The 12,475-nt window shown below is 52.7% G+C and overlaps 1 protein-coding gene and 1 long non-coding RNA gene across 3 annotated transcripts in view; one reads left to right on the top strand and one right to left on the bottom strand.

Moving 5' to 3' along the window:
• Positions 1–1,617: 1,617 nt before the first annotated feature.
• On the bottom strand, positions 1,618–10,607 carry LOC112547338 (uncharacterized). The gene is made up of 3 exons (XR_003091064.2): positions 10,472–10,607; positions 9,777–9,815; positions 1,618–2,802 (listed from the first exon to the last, which is right to left on the bottom strand). It is a non-coding gene; the product is annotated as an uncharacterized LOC112547338 (long non-coding RNA).
• KCNS1 (potassium voltage-gated channel modifier subfamily S member 1) overlaps positions 10,506–12,475 on the top strand; it is a 28,241-nt gene continuing 26,271 nt past the window's right edge. Inside the window, exon 1 of one of the 2 annotated variants that reach the window (XM_006132259.4) lies at positions 10,506–10,671. The gene's annotated coding sequence lies outside the window, so the exon portion shown is untranslated. Of the gene's footprint in view, positions 10,672–11,008; positions 11,279–12,475 lie in introns of those variants that run through there. The other variant, XM_075901273.1, reaches the window with a different exon arrangement.

Below are 12,475 nucleotides of genomic sequence, written 5' to 3'. Positions count from 1 at the left end.
GCACACGGGTTCTTTTATGGAGCTCTCACCAAACCTTGTTTGGGGTATGTAAACATGAAGTGAGAACTGATCTGTCAGCAGACAAACTAAGATTAGTAAGAGCATGGCCCTTGCCCAGGGCAGCCAGCAGCTGACAACTCACCCTGCAAACTCAACTAGCAGCACATGGGGAACATCACGACTAGCCTCCATTCACCTACCCCTCGCTTACTGCTGCTGCTCTGCTGCTTCCTGATGTTGCTTTGCTTATGCAGCCTAGCCCAGTAGCCCCTGATCTTCTTCAGTCCTGGGATTCCTACAGAGAATACAGCTACCTGCTGGCGTTGGGCCCAGGGCTCTGCAGAGAGCTGGGAGGTGATGCTGAGTCCTCCTTGTCAAGCTGTCCTGCAGAGGCTCAGGAGCATGAGTCCCAACCTCATGGCTGACTGGTAAGACGCAGGGTACAAACTCCAAATGGGCGGTGAGTTCCACGCTAAGGCCTTGTCTACACTTACTGGGAGATTGGCGTTGTGGGGATCAATCTCCTGGGGGGTGGATTTAGCGAGTCTAGTAAAGACCCACTAAATCTACCGTTGATCACGCTCCCATCAACTCGGATACTCCACCGGGTCGAGAAGAGAAAGGAGAGTCGATGGGACAGTTTCTCCCTCTGACCCCCTACAGTGGGGATGCTGCAGTAATTCAAACTAAGATACATCGACCTCAGCTACACTATTCAAATAGCTGGAGTTGCATAGCTTAGGTTGACATTGCCCCGAGTGTAGACCTGGCCTTACATTTCACCTATCAAGAGTGAATGCCTCAGGCCCTATAACAGCCTTAACATGAAGTCACTAGCAATCCCTCTGGTACTTTGCTTTATCTTTCTACCCAGGTAAACTTACCTTTTGTGACAGGTGGTTCCTCATACCAAGAATCACAGTCATAGCCCAGTCCCAAAGGACGGATTACTTACCCCAGGTCAATGGCACTTAGATCTCACACCAGAGATAATGCTTGTAGCCAGTCCTATAATTCAGCGTACACAGATTAAATAGGGAAAGTAAATAAAAGAGTTATTTATCATGTTAAAGCACAAATGATACACAGACACACAAATGAGTTACAATTTTCCTTCTCTTGCTCTGCCCCCACACCACCCTTTCCCCCAAACCCTGCTCCAACCTTGCCCCATCTCTTTCCACCCCTGTTCCGCTCCACACCAGGCCTGCCAGTAATCCCCCACATTGCTCTGGGCCCTGTGGGCTAACATCAGTGTGGGGGACTGTCCCTTCCATAGGATGGTTGGGATGGCCACCAAGAGGACCCCAAGGCATGGGACCCGGGGCAGCTGCCCCAACTGCCCTATGGATGGGTCAGCTCCACTTCTATAATAAGCAAGCTGTATATATCCTTTAGGGCTACTAACCCAGGTGAAGCACTGGGGTTCTTTTGATGATATCTAGAAAACACCTCCTAGAGTCCAAGCAGCATAGAGATACCATTCCTTCTGGGGAGGGGTTTTCACTTCCTTCCCTACATGTGCCCTGAGTTCCAAATTCAGCTAATGGGAGGAATCCACTTTCCTGACTTACCTCCATGGCAAGGGGGGGTGGCAGTGGGGGGGGGGAGAAGGGGAGGAAGAGCAAAATGTTCCACAATGGTCCGCCTGGTGTCAATGGGCCTTCCTTGTTGGCTAATATGCAACACTTCTGTGGGAGATCAGCACGTCACACTGCTTAACATCTCTTTCCCGTCTGGTGAGTTTGTTACACAGTGACAGGGGCTTACAATACAAATGCTTAATTATTACCTTACAATATGGGAGACAGATGCTGTAAGGAGATTAATGCAGGCAGCAACTCACAAGCACCAATACAGTCTAAATACTACACCCATTATTATAATTCTAATACCTATTTTAACAATAGGTCAGGAAGGAATTTTCCCTCCAAGTCAGATTGGAAAAGATCCAAGGGGGCTGATCACCTGCAGGTGTAAACTAGTGTAGATGGAGGGTTCTCTGTAACTCGCAGTCTTTAAACTATCATGAGTGGATGCATCCAGAGGTTAGGGTCTGTTATAGGCACAAATGGCCTGCGATGTGCAGGAGGCCAGACTAGATGAGAATGCTGGTCCCTTCTAGCCTTAAAGTCCATGAGTCTATAACAAAACTGCCACAGAGGTGAGCCAGACTGGATACAGTTATGTATTTGCCAGTGTTCATTTGAGACATGGGGACTCTGGCATGAGCTGCCACCTGGTCTGCCAGTGTCATATTCCTTCCCCGCATCTTCTTCTTCACCAGCAGTTGTTCTGCTGCTCCTTTCACAAAGGAAACTTGGGGGTAGGGATCTTTGCTGGGCTAGCAGTACACTGGGCTCTCATCCTCTCTTCCCCCTCCCTGCTCTGCTTCCCCTTTGCTTTTTTCATTTTGTGGGCAGTGACAGTGGCAAGGAGAAGTGGCCACGGAGTCTGAATTCCCTTCTCCCCCAGATGCAGTGTCTCTAGCTCCAATGAGCTCAGAGGCAGAGAAAGCGATGGGTGGGAAAGCTAGTTCAACCTTTGCACTCAGGGTGCCTTTATCCTGCAGGTATTCATCCACAAGGGACATCTTTCACCAGCTCTGAATCCCCTGAAAATGTGCTGTAGGAGGCGCAAGTGAGGGTTGAAGACAAAATCTATCCAGGGGGAAAGAGTTGAGACTGTCTTCTTGGAGTTTGTGCTCTGGGAGGCTCCAGACTGTAACGGACTGTATCTTCAGACTGTAACGGAATCTGTTTGCAGACATACAGTCAAGCTCCAAGTTAATTGGAGGCAACCCTGGAAGAGAAGATAGCAGCTTATTGAAAACATAAAACCACTGGGGCATTTCCCACTTGCCAAATATCAGGATCAGAGACAATTAACTAGCAATTAATAATCTTTGAAATATCAGACTGCATCATCACAGATAGGCATCCTTAGGCTATGAACAGACTAACTGGGTGAGGAGAGGTGAGATTTTCATTGCTTGCACCTGGAGTCATACGAACATTGCCTGGGGATATTCCATAGGCCTACAGACAGAGCGGAGCAAATAGCTGATTTTGCAGCGGGGGGGGGGGGTTCAATCTGCAGAAATGCTTGTGACTTAGAAACCCAATTTCATTGACATCAATGGAACTCAGAGCTCCTAAGTTCCTCCATCCCCTTTTGAAAATGGAAGTCAAGACTTCTAAAACACTCAAGAATTGCTTTTGACAATTTTACTCCTACTCTCTTATTTTGATGCCTAAGTGGGAGCCATGAGCTTTCAAAGATATTGGCGGGCTCCCTTCCTTGCTCCCCAATGCAAGAAAGAACAAATGAGAGAGGTAGACTGAATGGAGAGTAGATGTAGACTTTGCAATCAACATATTTCTCAAACGAGATAAAACGCTTGTGGCAATAAAGGCAATGAAAGATACATGATTGTTATTACTGTAAGCAAGGAAGTGCAGTAAGTATCTAGGGATGTCATGCATTTGGAACTAGAAGGGGAAGAATACAAAATGGTTCAGACTTTGGAAAAGTTTATGGCCCTGTGATCCATGTTACAGCTATTGTCAGTTGCCAGGACCAATCATGTCCCATGCCCATCGCATCTCAGTATTTTTACTACAGGAAGAGATATATCATTGCTGCTAGCAGACTCTCTGCCTCTCCTAGACAACCCGGACGAGAGAGCCTGAATGGATGTATTGATGGCCTCTCCTGTGGTTTCTGGTAATACTCTGATTTCTCTGCGTTAACCGATCTCCTTGCAACTGACCACTAAGCGCAATGCGATCCATCATCTTCATCATCATCGTCATCACACTGAAGGCACCTTACATGGCCCAAAGCACTGGGGCAGGCCAGAGAGGAGCCAGCAGGGTTGTGTGGTGAAGGCTCCAGCACTTATTAAGGTTTGTGGCTTTTTCCAGCTTATTTCCATTTCCTGGCTAGTGATGCTTGCGGGATTTCCATTTATTTATGGTAATCAATCCTTGCAGCGTTGATGTTTCAAGGTCACCTTGGAGGCTTCAATGCACTTAGTCCTAGCCAAGGTTTAAATTCCCAAAGACTATTTCCCAGAGCCCCCCTGGTGGGAGGTGCTGTGACTTGGGGCCACAGCCGGTTTAAATATATGTACTGGAGCTCCACTCTAGACAGTGCTAGCTGAATTTAAACCCTAGTTCTGGCCCTATTGAGTTTTGCCACTGACGTCAGTGGAACCAGGGCTTGATCTCTGTCAGCTCGGAAGGATGGCTGGGTGAGGGGTAAGCTAGTTCACTAAGAGTCAGGCGACCTGGGCGCTGTCCCTGGCTCCACCACAGGTACTCTGTGTGACTGAGGACAAGCCCATTGTGTGGCTATTTGCCTCTTTCACGCATTTCTGCACTTACAGATGGGGCATTAAACTCAGGGCCTGAAGAAGGCAGCTCACTGTGCAAGGCCTGAAATATGCTGTCTTCGGCAAGCTGCAGTTTCACAGCCTGGCACATGGGATGCCTCCTGTCTACACCCCCAAGAGACAATGAAGCGAGTCTAGATGATGGCCCGGGGAGAAACAAGTCTGTCAGCAGGCAGCAGATGTTGGGAGAAGTGCAGATTTTTTTTTTCCAGAGTGACTCCCCATCATTACAGAGTGCAAGCAGTCCCTTGTGGAAAAGGCTCCCAGCAACACAAGGAGGGCACACTGGTCTGTTGGTACACAGCCCAGCTGTTGCAAGCTGAGAACACTAACAAATGCCACCTCTGCTTCTGCCCTGATTTAGCTTTCTTGAACAGAAAGGGACTATTATTTACACCTAGATCAGTGTTTCCCAATTGGTGCTCCACGGAACCCTGGGGAACAAAACTAGGGATTCCGCAAGGAGCCGGCAACCGAGGCTAGACTCAAGGGGAGGAAGGGGCAGGGAATCAGCTCTTGGCTCAGCAGTTTTGCAGGGCTTGGGGGAGGTGCAGGGAAACGGGGCTCAGCTGTGCTGTGGGGGAGGCATGTAGGGAACCAGAGCAGGGCTCAGCTGGGCTGAGGTGGATGGGGGAGGGCATACAGAACAGACGAGCGGCTCAGCTGGGCTGTGAAGGACTGCAGGGAACTGATGCTGAACTTCCTTGGATTGTGGGGGATGGTTTTGGGGGAGGTGCAGGGAACCAGCAGGGGTGGGCAGATCAGTTGGGTTGCAGGGGATAGAGGTGCAAAGAAGCCTAGTGGGGAAGGGGCGGGGGAAACCAGAAGCCCTGAAATGACCTCCCCCGGTCCAAAAATTCCTCATCTGGGACCAGTCAGGTCCAGAGGGTGCCAGATCAGGGAGGTCCAATTCCTACCCAAGTCCCCACCTTGCACCCTCCCTCATAGCCAGACACCCTACCCCCAATCTGCTCCTGCTCCCTCCCCCTGGCCAAACACCCTACATCTAGCCTGCTTCTGCACCCTACCTACCACCCAGACCTTGACCCCTTCTGCCTCCCACCTCCTTCCCAGATCCTGCACCCCATCCTTATCCTGCTCCTTGGCAGCCCTGCCATCCACCCTAGCACCGCCCTGGCCCCAGCACCTTGCCTCACACCCCAGGACTCAGCACCGCCCTGGCCCTGGCCCTAGCACCTTGCCTCACACCCCAGGACTCAGCACCACCCTGGCCCTGGCCCCAGCACCCTGCCATTCACGCTAGCACCCAGCAGCACCCTGTTCCTTGTCCCAGCACCCTGCCAGTCACCCTAGTGCCCAGCAGGACCATGTCCCTGACCCCAACACCCTACCACCTGCCTGACCCAGCACCCTGCCACCTGAGCCAGCATCCTTCCACCCAGCAGCACCCTCGCCCCAGCCCCAGCCCCAGCCCCAGCACCCACTAGCACTCTATCCCCTACCCCCACCAGCACATTTGGGACCACATTAGTGAAGCTTGGGGTTTTTTGGAGGAGTGTGGGTTTTTTTTTTTTTTTTTTTTGCATCTCACTTGTGTGGCCCCAACTGACTTTTCAGTGGGTCAGAGACCTTAGACTAAAAACAGGTTCCTCACACCTCTCATATATAAAGACAATGCTAAAACCTTTTGGCTGTGTCTACACTGGGCCACTTATTCCGGAAAAGCAGCCGCTTTTCCGAAATAAGCTGCGAGCTGTCTACACTGGTTGCTTGCTTTTCTGGAAAAGCAATGACGATCTACTGTAAAACTGTCAGTGTTTTTCCGGAAAAACTATGCTGCTCCCGTTCAAGCAGAAGTCCTTTTCCGGAAAAACTGTTCTGGAAAAGGGCCAGTGTAGACAGCACAGTAGTCTTTTCCGCAAAAAAGCCCCGATCGCGAAAATGACAATCTGGGCTTTTTTCCGGAAAAGCGTGTCTACATTGGCACGGACGCTTTTCCGGAAAAGCATCCTGCCAATGTAGACACGTTTTTCCAGAAATACTTATAACGGAAAAACTGTTCCGTTTTAAGCATTTCCAGAAAAGGGTGCCAGTTTAGACGTAGCCTTTGAGTTTGACATAATATTTTATTTAAAAATGAAGCCGGGCCAACAAGCTCCCAATTGGGGCCAAGCCCTCATCTGGCTGCAGCATCATAACACTCCTGCACCACCTGACCCCAAAGCTGAGCCTGTCATACACTGGAACCTCCTGTCCTGAGCCTCTTACATCCCTAAACTCCTGCATTCCCACATCCTCAGTCTTCTGCCACAACATTCCTCCACCATCCACACATCACAAATCTGTGTCCTGAGCCCATCATACTCACAGCCTCCTTGCCCTGAGTACCACACATATCCATCCCAAACTCCTGCACCCTCACATCCACAAGCCCTGGCTTGCTCAACACCCCAACCTTCCACCTGAGCCCAACACACCCCAGCCTAGAGCCCCCTCCCCAAGCCAACAGCCCCTTCTCCTGCATCCAAATTCACTCCCAGAGCTTGTACTTCTCACCCCTTCCCACATCCAAATCCCTCATTCCCACCCCACACCTCACTCTCACTAGGTTCAGACAGGTATAAGGGCTTGGGATAGCAAGTGATGGAGAGGAGGGGAACAGAGCGGATGAGGCCTCACAGAAGGGAGGTGGGGGGGTCTCAGGGAAGGAATGTGATTTTCATGAATTGGTGGGTCTCTCTCTCCTCCCGCCCCCTCCCCCCCCTTTTTTTTTCTTTTTTTGCTTGACAAGCCTAGGGGTTCCTTGAAATTCTGAAAAGCTGAAAAGGGTTCCTCGGCCAAATAAAATTGGGAAACATTGACCTAGATGTTAAAACCCAGTGTGCTAGCTGCCAGTTTGGTGATTGCTCTCTGCCTCAAACTTTTCCTGCATTTTGGATTGGTTCCAGGGTCCTTCTTCACTTCCTGTCTCAAACTGCTGGGTTGTGGAGCTACATGCTGGGGCCTTTAGCCCCAGAAGTGGCTGCTTTTCCCTGGGGAGTAGTTGGTAGGTCAGTTTGTCGCTTGGGAAGTGCTATCTGATCTTTCTGTGCAGAAAGGAGTCATACAGATGCACTAGATTCATTTTTATCCTCTCTCCTGTATTTATTTACTGCTACATTACCATCGGCTACGGAGAGGCAAGAGAGCCGACGTAAGCCAAGTGCATTGTGCAGTGACTCATTGCATTCCTGCGATGGCTGCTTGCTGCAGACTACCCCTGCTTCTGTGATGTGCTTCTAAACGGTAGAGAACACAGAGGAAAAAGACTTCTTAGTTCTGAGCAGGGGACTGACTATGCACAGGTGTACCCATTTAAACCCAGTGGGCATTGGTGGGAAGAGAGACACCTGTATGCTCAAAGAAAGGAACAGACTTACAAGGCAGAGATAATAAGGCATTTTCAGTTGACCTGCTTTTGTGCCTATTTCCATCCCCACATCACCCTGAGTTAGTTCAGAAGCCATGCTCAGCGCACATACCCGCACCGTGCTGCTATACACAGTGGCAGCTGGAGCATGCAAACCGAGAGGGCTCACAATAGAGAGGGGCCCCTCCATGACACAGTGGCCCCTTTTACCTGACTCTGGCAGCGTAAAGGGTCTGAACGTGGAAGTATCTGAGTCCTGCTCACTGCAAGATCCCTGTGGGGTGGGGTGAAAGGGCCTTGTGGAAAGAAGAGCTCAGATCTTGGCTTGCTACCAAAGGAGAATGTTCTTTCCAACATCTGAATCTGTGCAGCAAGGGGAAATTTCACCCCAGCACAAAGCCTGTGCACCACCTAAATCCCAGTTAAACCCTCAAGTCCCAGTTAAACCCTCCTTCTGCACAGGAGTGACTCTCACCCCAAACGTACCTCTTCCTCATTGCTTTATGGCCAAAGGGTCCACTGGGGAGTTGGTATCAACAGAAAGTATCAAGAAATGCCCAGGATTCCAGTGGCCCTTCAAAACCTGAACCCACAGCCCTTCTTTAGCTAGAAAGATCAAAAGAAGGCAAGATGTGTCCTTTGCGGCACTCCAGAGTCCCTGATTTCAGACAGCAAATTCCTCGGGCCAATGGTTTGCAATGAAATCTTGCCCCATGGATGTTGATGGCAAAAATCCTGTTGACTTCACAGAGCCAGGATTTTCCTCCTGACGTTTTCACTTCGCCACAAAGCCCTGTGGGCACTGATGACTCTCCATAAATAAATAGTGAGGGACCAGTCCTTCTCCACAAGAGTCACTGCCTCATCTGTCAGCGACAGAAAGAAAGTTAGGGGGTAGGTTTCATTCTGGGCATTCTGAAGTTCTGGTGTATGCTGGACTCTTGTCAATGCTGGTTATCTTTGCTGGACGGTGGATTTTAAGTAAATGCACCAGAGGCTACTGATGGGCAGTGTGTATTTTACAGCTAAATATATGAGGGAAAGAGAGAGAGAGAGACTAAATCTGGAGCATTCCCTCAAAGGGTCAGAAAGCAGGACCCTCAGGGCAAATTTCCTCTCCAATAAAATGGCTGTCTGAAAAATATTTGGAGGAAAAAGAAAATACAACTTGACTATCATGCAAACAGGAGATGCTGCAGAAACAGAATTTAAAATACATCCCTGACCCCACTCCTAGGACCGGGGAAATCACTAAATCTGCCACCATAATTAATTACACAGCCACCTATTTATTCTGGGATTCTCTGCTCAGATGAATTCACACACATTTCCTCCCCAGTTTCCAGGCTGCTGAGCCATCCCTAATTACCATAAAAAATAAATAACTTTTGCTTCATATCACAGCAGAGAGGAATTTCTCTTTGTCTTTTGGGGCCTCCCTTGAAGACATCCTTCCCCCTGCTGCCTCATTCCCATGTAAACAAGTGCACTGAAACACACAGCCACACTGACACAGGGAAACACACAGACACCACCACCCCTTACACGAATGAGCTCATTCTGCTACACAGAACTATCACACTACTGATTAACCCAGCAGAGTGAAACATGTAAACCCCAAATAGGCTCCCACCAAATCTACAATCCAGGACCAGTGGGACATGAAGCACAATTCACACACAAAAAGGAGAGATGGCACAAAAAACGTGATCCAGGAGACTGACAGAGATCGACTTTCTGCATAAACTACTTAGACTGTAAGCCCTTTAGAGCAGGGACCATCTTTTCATTGCATGCCTGTTCAGGGCCTAGCAGCACGGGGCCTTGACTAGGACCCCTTGACACTATCCCAGAGCCACTACAGAGACATCAAAGAGCCACTACACAAAGACTAAAAATAATAATTGTGTCTGAAACACAAGGGAGGAGGAATCAGAGGTTCCCTCAAACTATCAGGAAAACACAAATACTTTTTTAATCAAAAAGCAATAAGAGAAAACTGTGTCTAACCTCGAAAAGGCAAGAGAGGGAAGCAACCGGCCACCAGACCTGGAACAAAGAGGACATGGATAAAATCCCTAACATAGGCCACACTTGTAGAGATCACCTGAACAGATTCTCAGACCCATACAGCCACTTTGCATTCGTATGTAACCCCCAATCCTCACTTAGTGAAGCACTAAGATTTTCCTCTCCCCCGCTCCTCCCACCGTGGTAACTAACCTCTGATATAGCCTGTGGCTGGTAACAGTTGCTGGGCCCTCCTAATTCACAGAGATTGCCCTGGGTGGTAAAGGCAGCCCAGTGACTTGAAGTGGGATAGTTGACATGGCTGGGGCTCATGAGAGCTGTACTGGCCATAGGAGGTTTTCACAAGCTTCAGTGTAGATGGCAGGTCAGTCTGAGCAGGGTTAAAATGGTGTTAAAATGCTGGGCTATGCTACATCTCTCCCTGCTGGTATCCCCTGGACCTGTGCCTACGGGGAACGATGTGTCCTAACTTTGCAAGAGCAGGCAAAAGTTTTATGTCCTCCTGTGGAATCCTTACTCCAAATATTTAGCTTTCACTGAATGGGGGTGAGGGTCCTGTCCTTTCCACTAGAAGCCTGTGTGTTTGGCCACATGTCATACCTTGGTGTGCTGCCAGTGCCCCCACAGGTTGCATGTTATGCAGGTTTATTATCCCTGCTACCCGCATTTCTTACCCTGTAGGACTTGATCCAAAGCTGTCCGGCAGCCACGGGCATCGACTTCGCGGAGCTGTGGAGCAGCCCCCTAGTCACAGAATAATGGGGCTTGAAGAGATCTCAGGAAGCCATCGAGTCCCTGGATCCCTCTCCTCCTACGCGCTTGCCCTGGCTCCCCGTGGCCCAGCAGATGCCCTGGGAAGCTCGCCGGCTCTGAGGTACCCCTGGGGCTGCCACGTTCACTTACCAAGGGGCTGCTTGGACACGGCAGCGTCGGGAGCGTGTTCTCTCGGGTGCACGGTCCGAAACAAACCCGGCAGCCGTTGCCAGCGGGGGGTTCTTCTGGCAGGGACCCCGTACGGGGCACTTTCCCTCGGGCACCCCCTGTCCTAATTACCCCCCCCCCCCCCCCGGCGGCACAGCTGCAGGGTGTGGTGCAGCGGGCACCGGCTCCGAGCAGCCGTGGGGCTCTGGGCGGGTTGCTGCTGCGCTCCCAGGGGGAGGCGCGCGCCGGCCGGCAGGGGGGCAGCGCGGAGCGCCCAGACCCCTAGCGCGTGCTCTTGCGCTGGCCGCAGGGGCAGCGGCCAGACGGTGCCGAGCGCGGAGCTGCCCGCCAGCCAGTGGCTCCGCTTCGCAGGCAGGTGCCTCGCGCTCCCCCAGCGCAGCGCGCGCCGGGGCGGCCCGGGAGCCGGGCGCTGGAAGAGCCGGAGCGCGGGTCCCGGCATGGAGGCGCCGGGCGCTGCCCAGGCTCCCCGGAGAGGGCGCAGGGGCTGAGGGGCTGGGCCGGGAGCGCACACGCACCGCTGCGGCTTGCTGGGCTGGCAGGTAAGGAGCGGCACGCGGTGCCCGGCCCTCGGCAGGCTCCAGTGGCATCCCAGCCCCGTATCTGAGCCTCCCCCCCCAACCTCCCCCGTGCCTGGATCCGCGCGCCTCCCTCTCCCCGGGTGGGACTCCCAGCCCCCCTCCCCGTGCCGGGGTCCGCGCTTCCCTCCCCACGGGCGGGGAGCCCCTATCCCCCCCTCGTGCCAGCCATGGTCTGTGCTTCTCAACCCAGCCCCTTCCCTCGTGTCCGGGGCTCTGCTATCCACCCCGAAGCCCCCCTCCCCGGGTCTGCACTGCCCCCCGTATCCCCGGGTCCACATCTCCCTTTCCCGGGTGGGACCCTCAACCCCCCCGAGCCAGGGTCTGCAGCCCCCTTTTCCAAGCGGGACCCCCAAGCCTCCCTTGCCCCCACCCGACCCCTCCCCCAAGCTCCCTGGTTTCCTTCCCCCAGCCTGGGTCCGAGCGCCTCGCTCCTCCCGCCACCTTGCCAGAGTCTGCACCACCACCCCATGCCCGGGTTTGCGCCTCTCTCCCCCAGGTGGAAGCCCTCCGACCAACCACTGTGCCTGGGTCTGCACCCCCTCTAGCCTGGGCAGGACCCCTAACCCCCGATGCCTGGTCGCAACTCCTCCTCCAACCTCCCCTCCATGTCAGGGTCCCCCCCCCCCATGGGACCACCTCATCCCCCATGACTGGGTCCCTGCTTCCCCTCCCCGGGTGGTGAGACCCCCCCTTAACTTCCGTGCCTGGATTCCTGCCTCCCTGCCCTCAGGTGGTGAGACCGGCATGCCTGGGACCTTGCCTCCCCTCTCCTGGGTGGTGAGACCCTCCCCAGGCCCATGACCAGGTCTCATTGGCAGGCTCGAGCACTGCTGCTTCCCGTCTAGAGCAGGGGTTGAGCAGCAGGAGGGGGTGGTTCTGGGCAGGGGAATCCTGCAGTTAATGCTGGGATCCCCAGGCAGGGGGTGGCGCTTCCCCATTGCACTGAGGCAGATGTGCATTTGCAGCTACAGGCATCTGAATGGGACCCCAGGGAGAGAGGAAGCCTTTTTGAGCTGAGGAGGGAGCAGGGATGGGGATCCCCAGCCTTCCGCCCAGGGATTTTGCAGAAAACCTTGAGCTGCTCATCCCCATCTAGTACAGCAGGCTAGATGCCCTGGCCCTGGGGCCAGTACCTCTGCCCTGGCCCTGGGGCACCTG

Source organism: Pelodiscus sinensis, chromosome 18 (assembly GCF_049634645.1).
Source record: "Pelodiscus sinensis isolate JC-2024 chromosome 18, ASM4963464v1, whole genome shotgun sequence".
NCBI lineage: Eukaryota > Metazoa > Chordata > Testudines > Trionychidae > Pelodiscus > Pelodiscus sinensis.
Note: the sequence above shows the minus strand (reverse complement) of the source record. Positions and strands in the feature narration are given on the sequence as shown.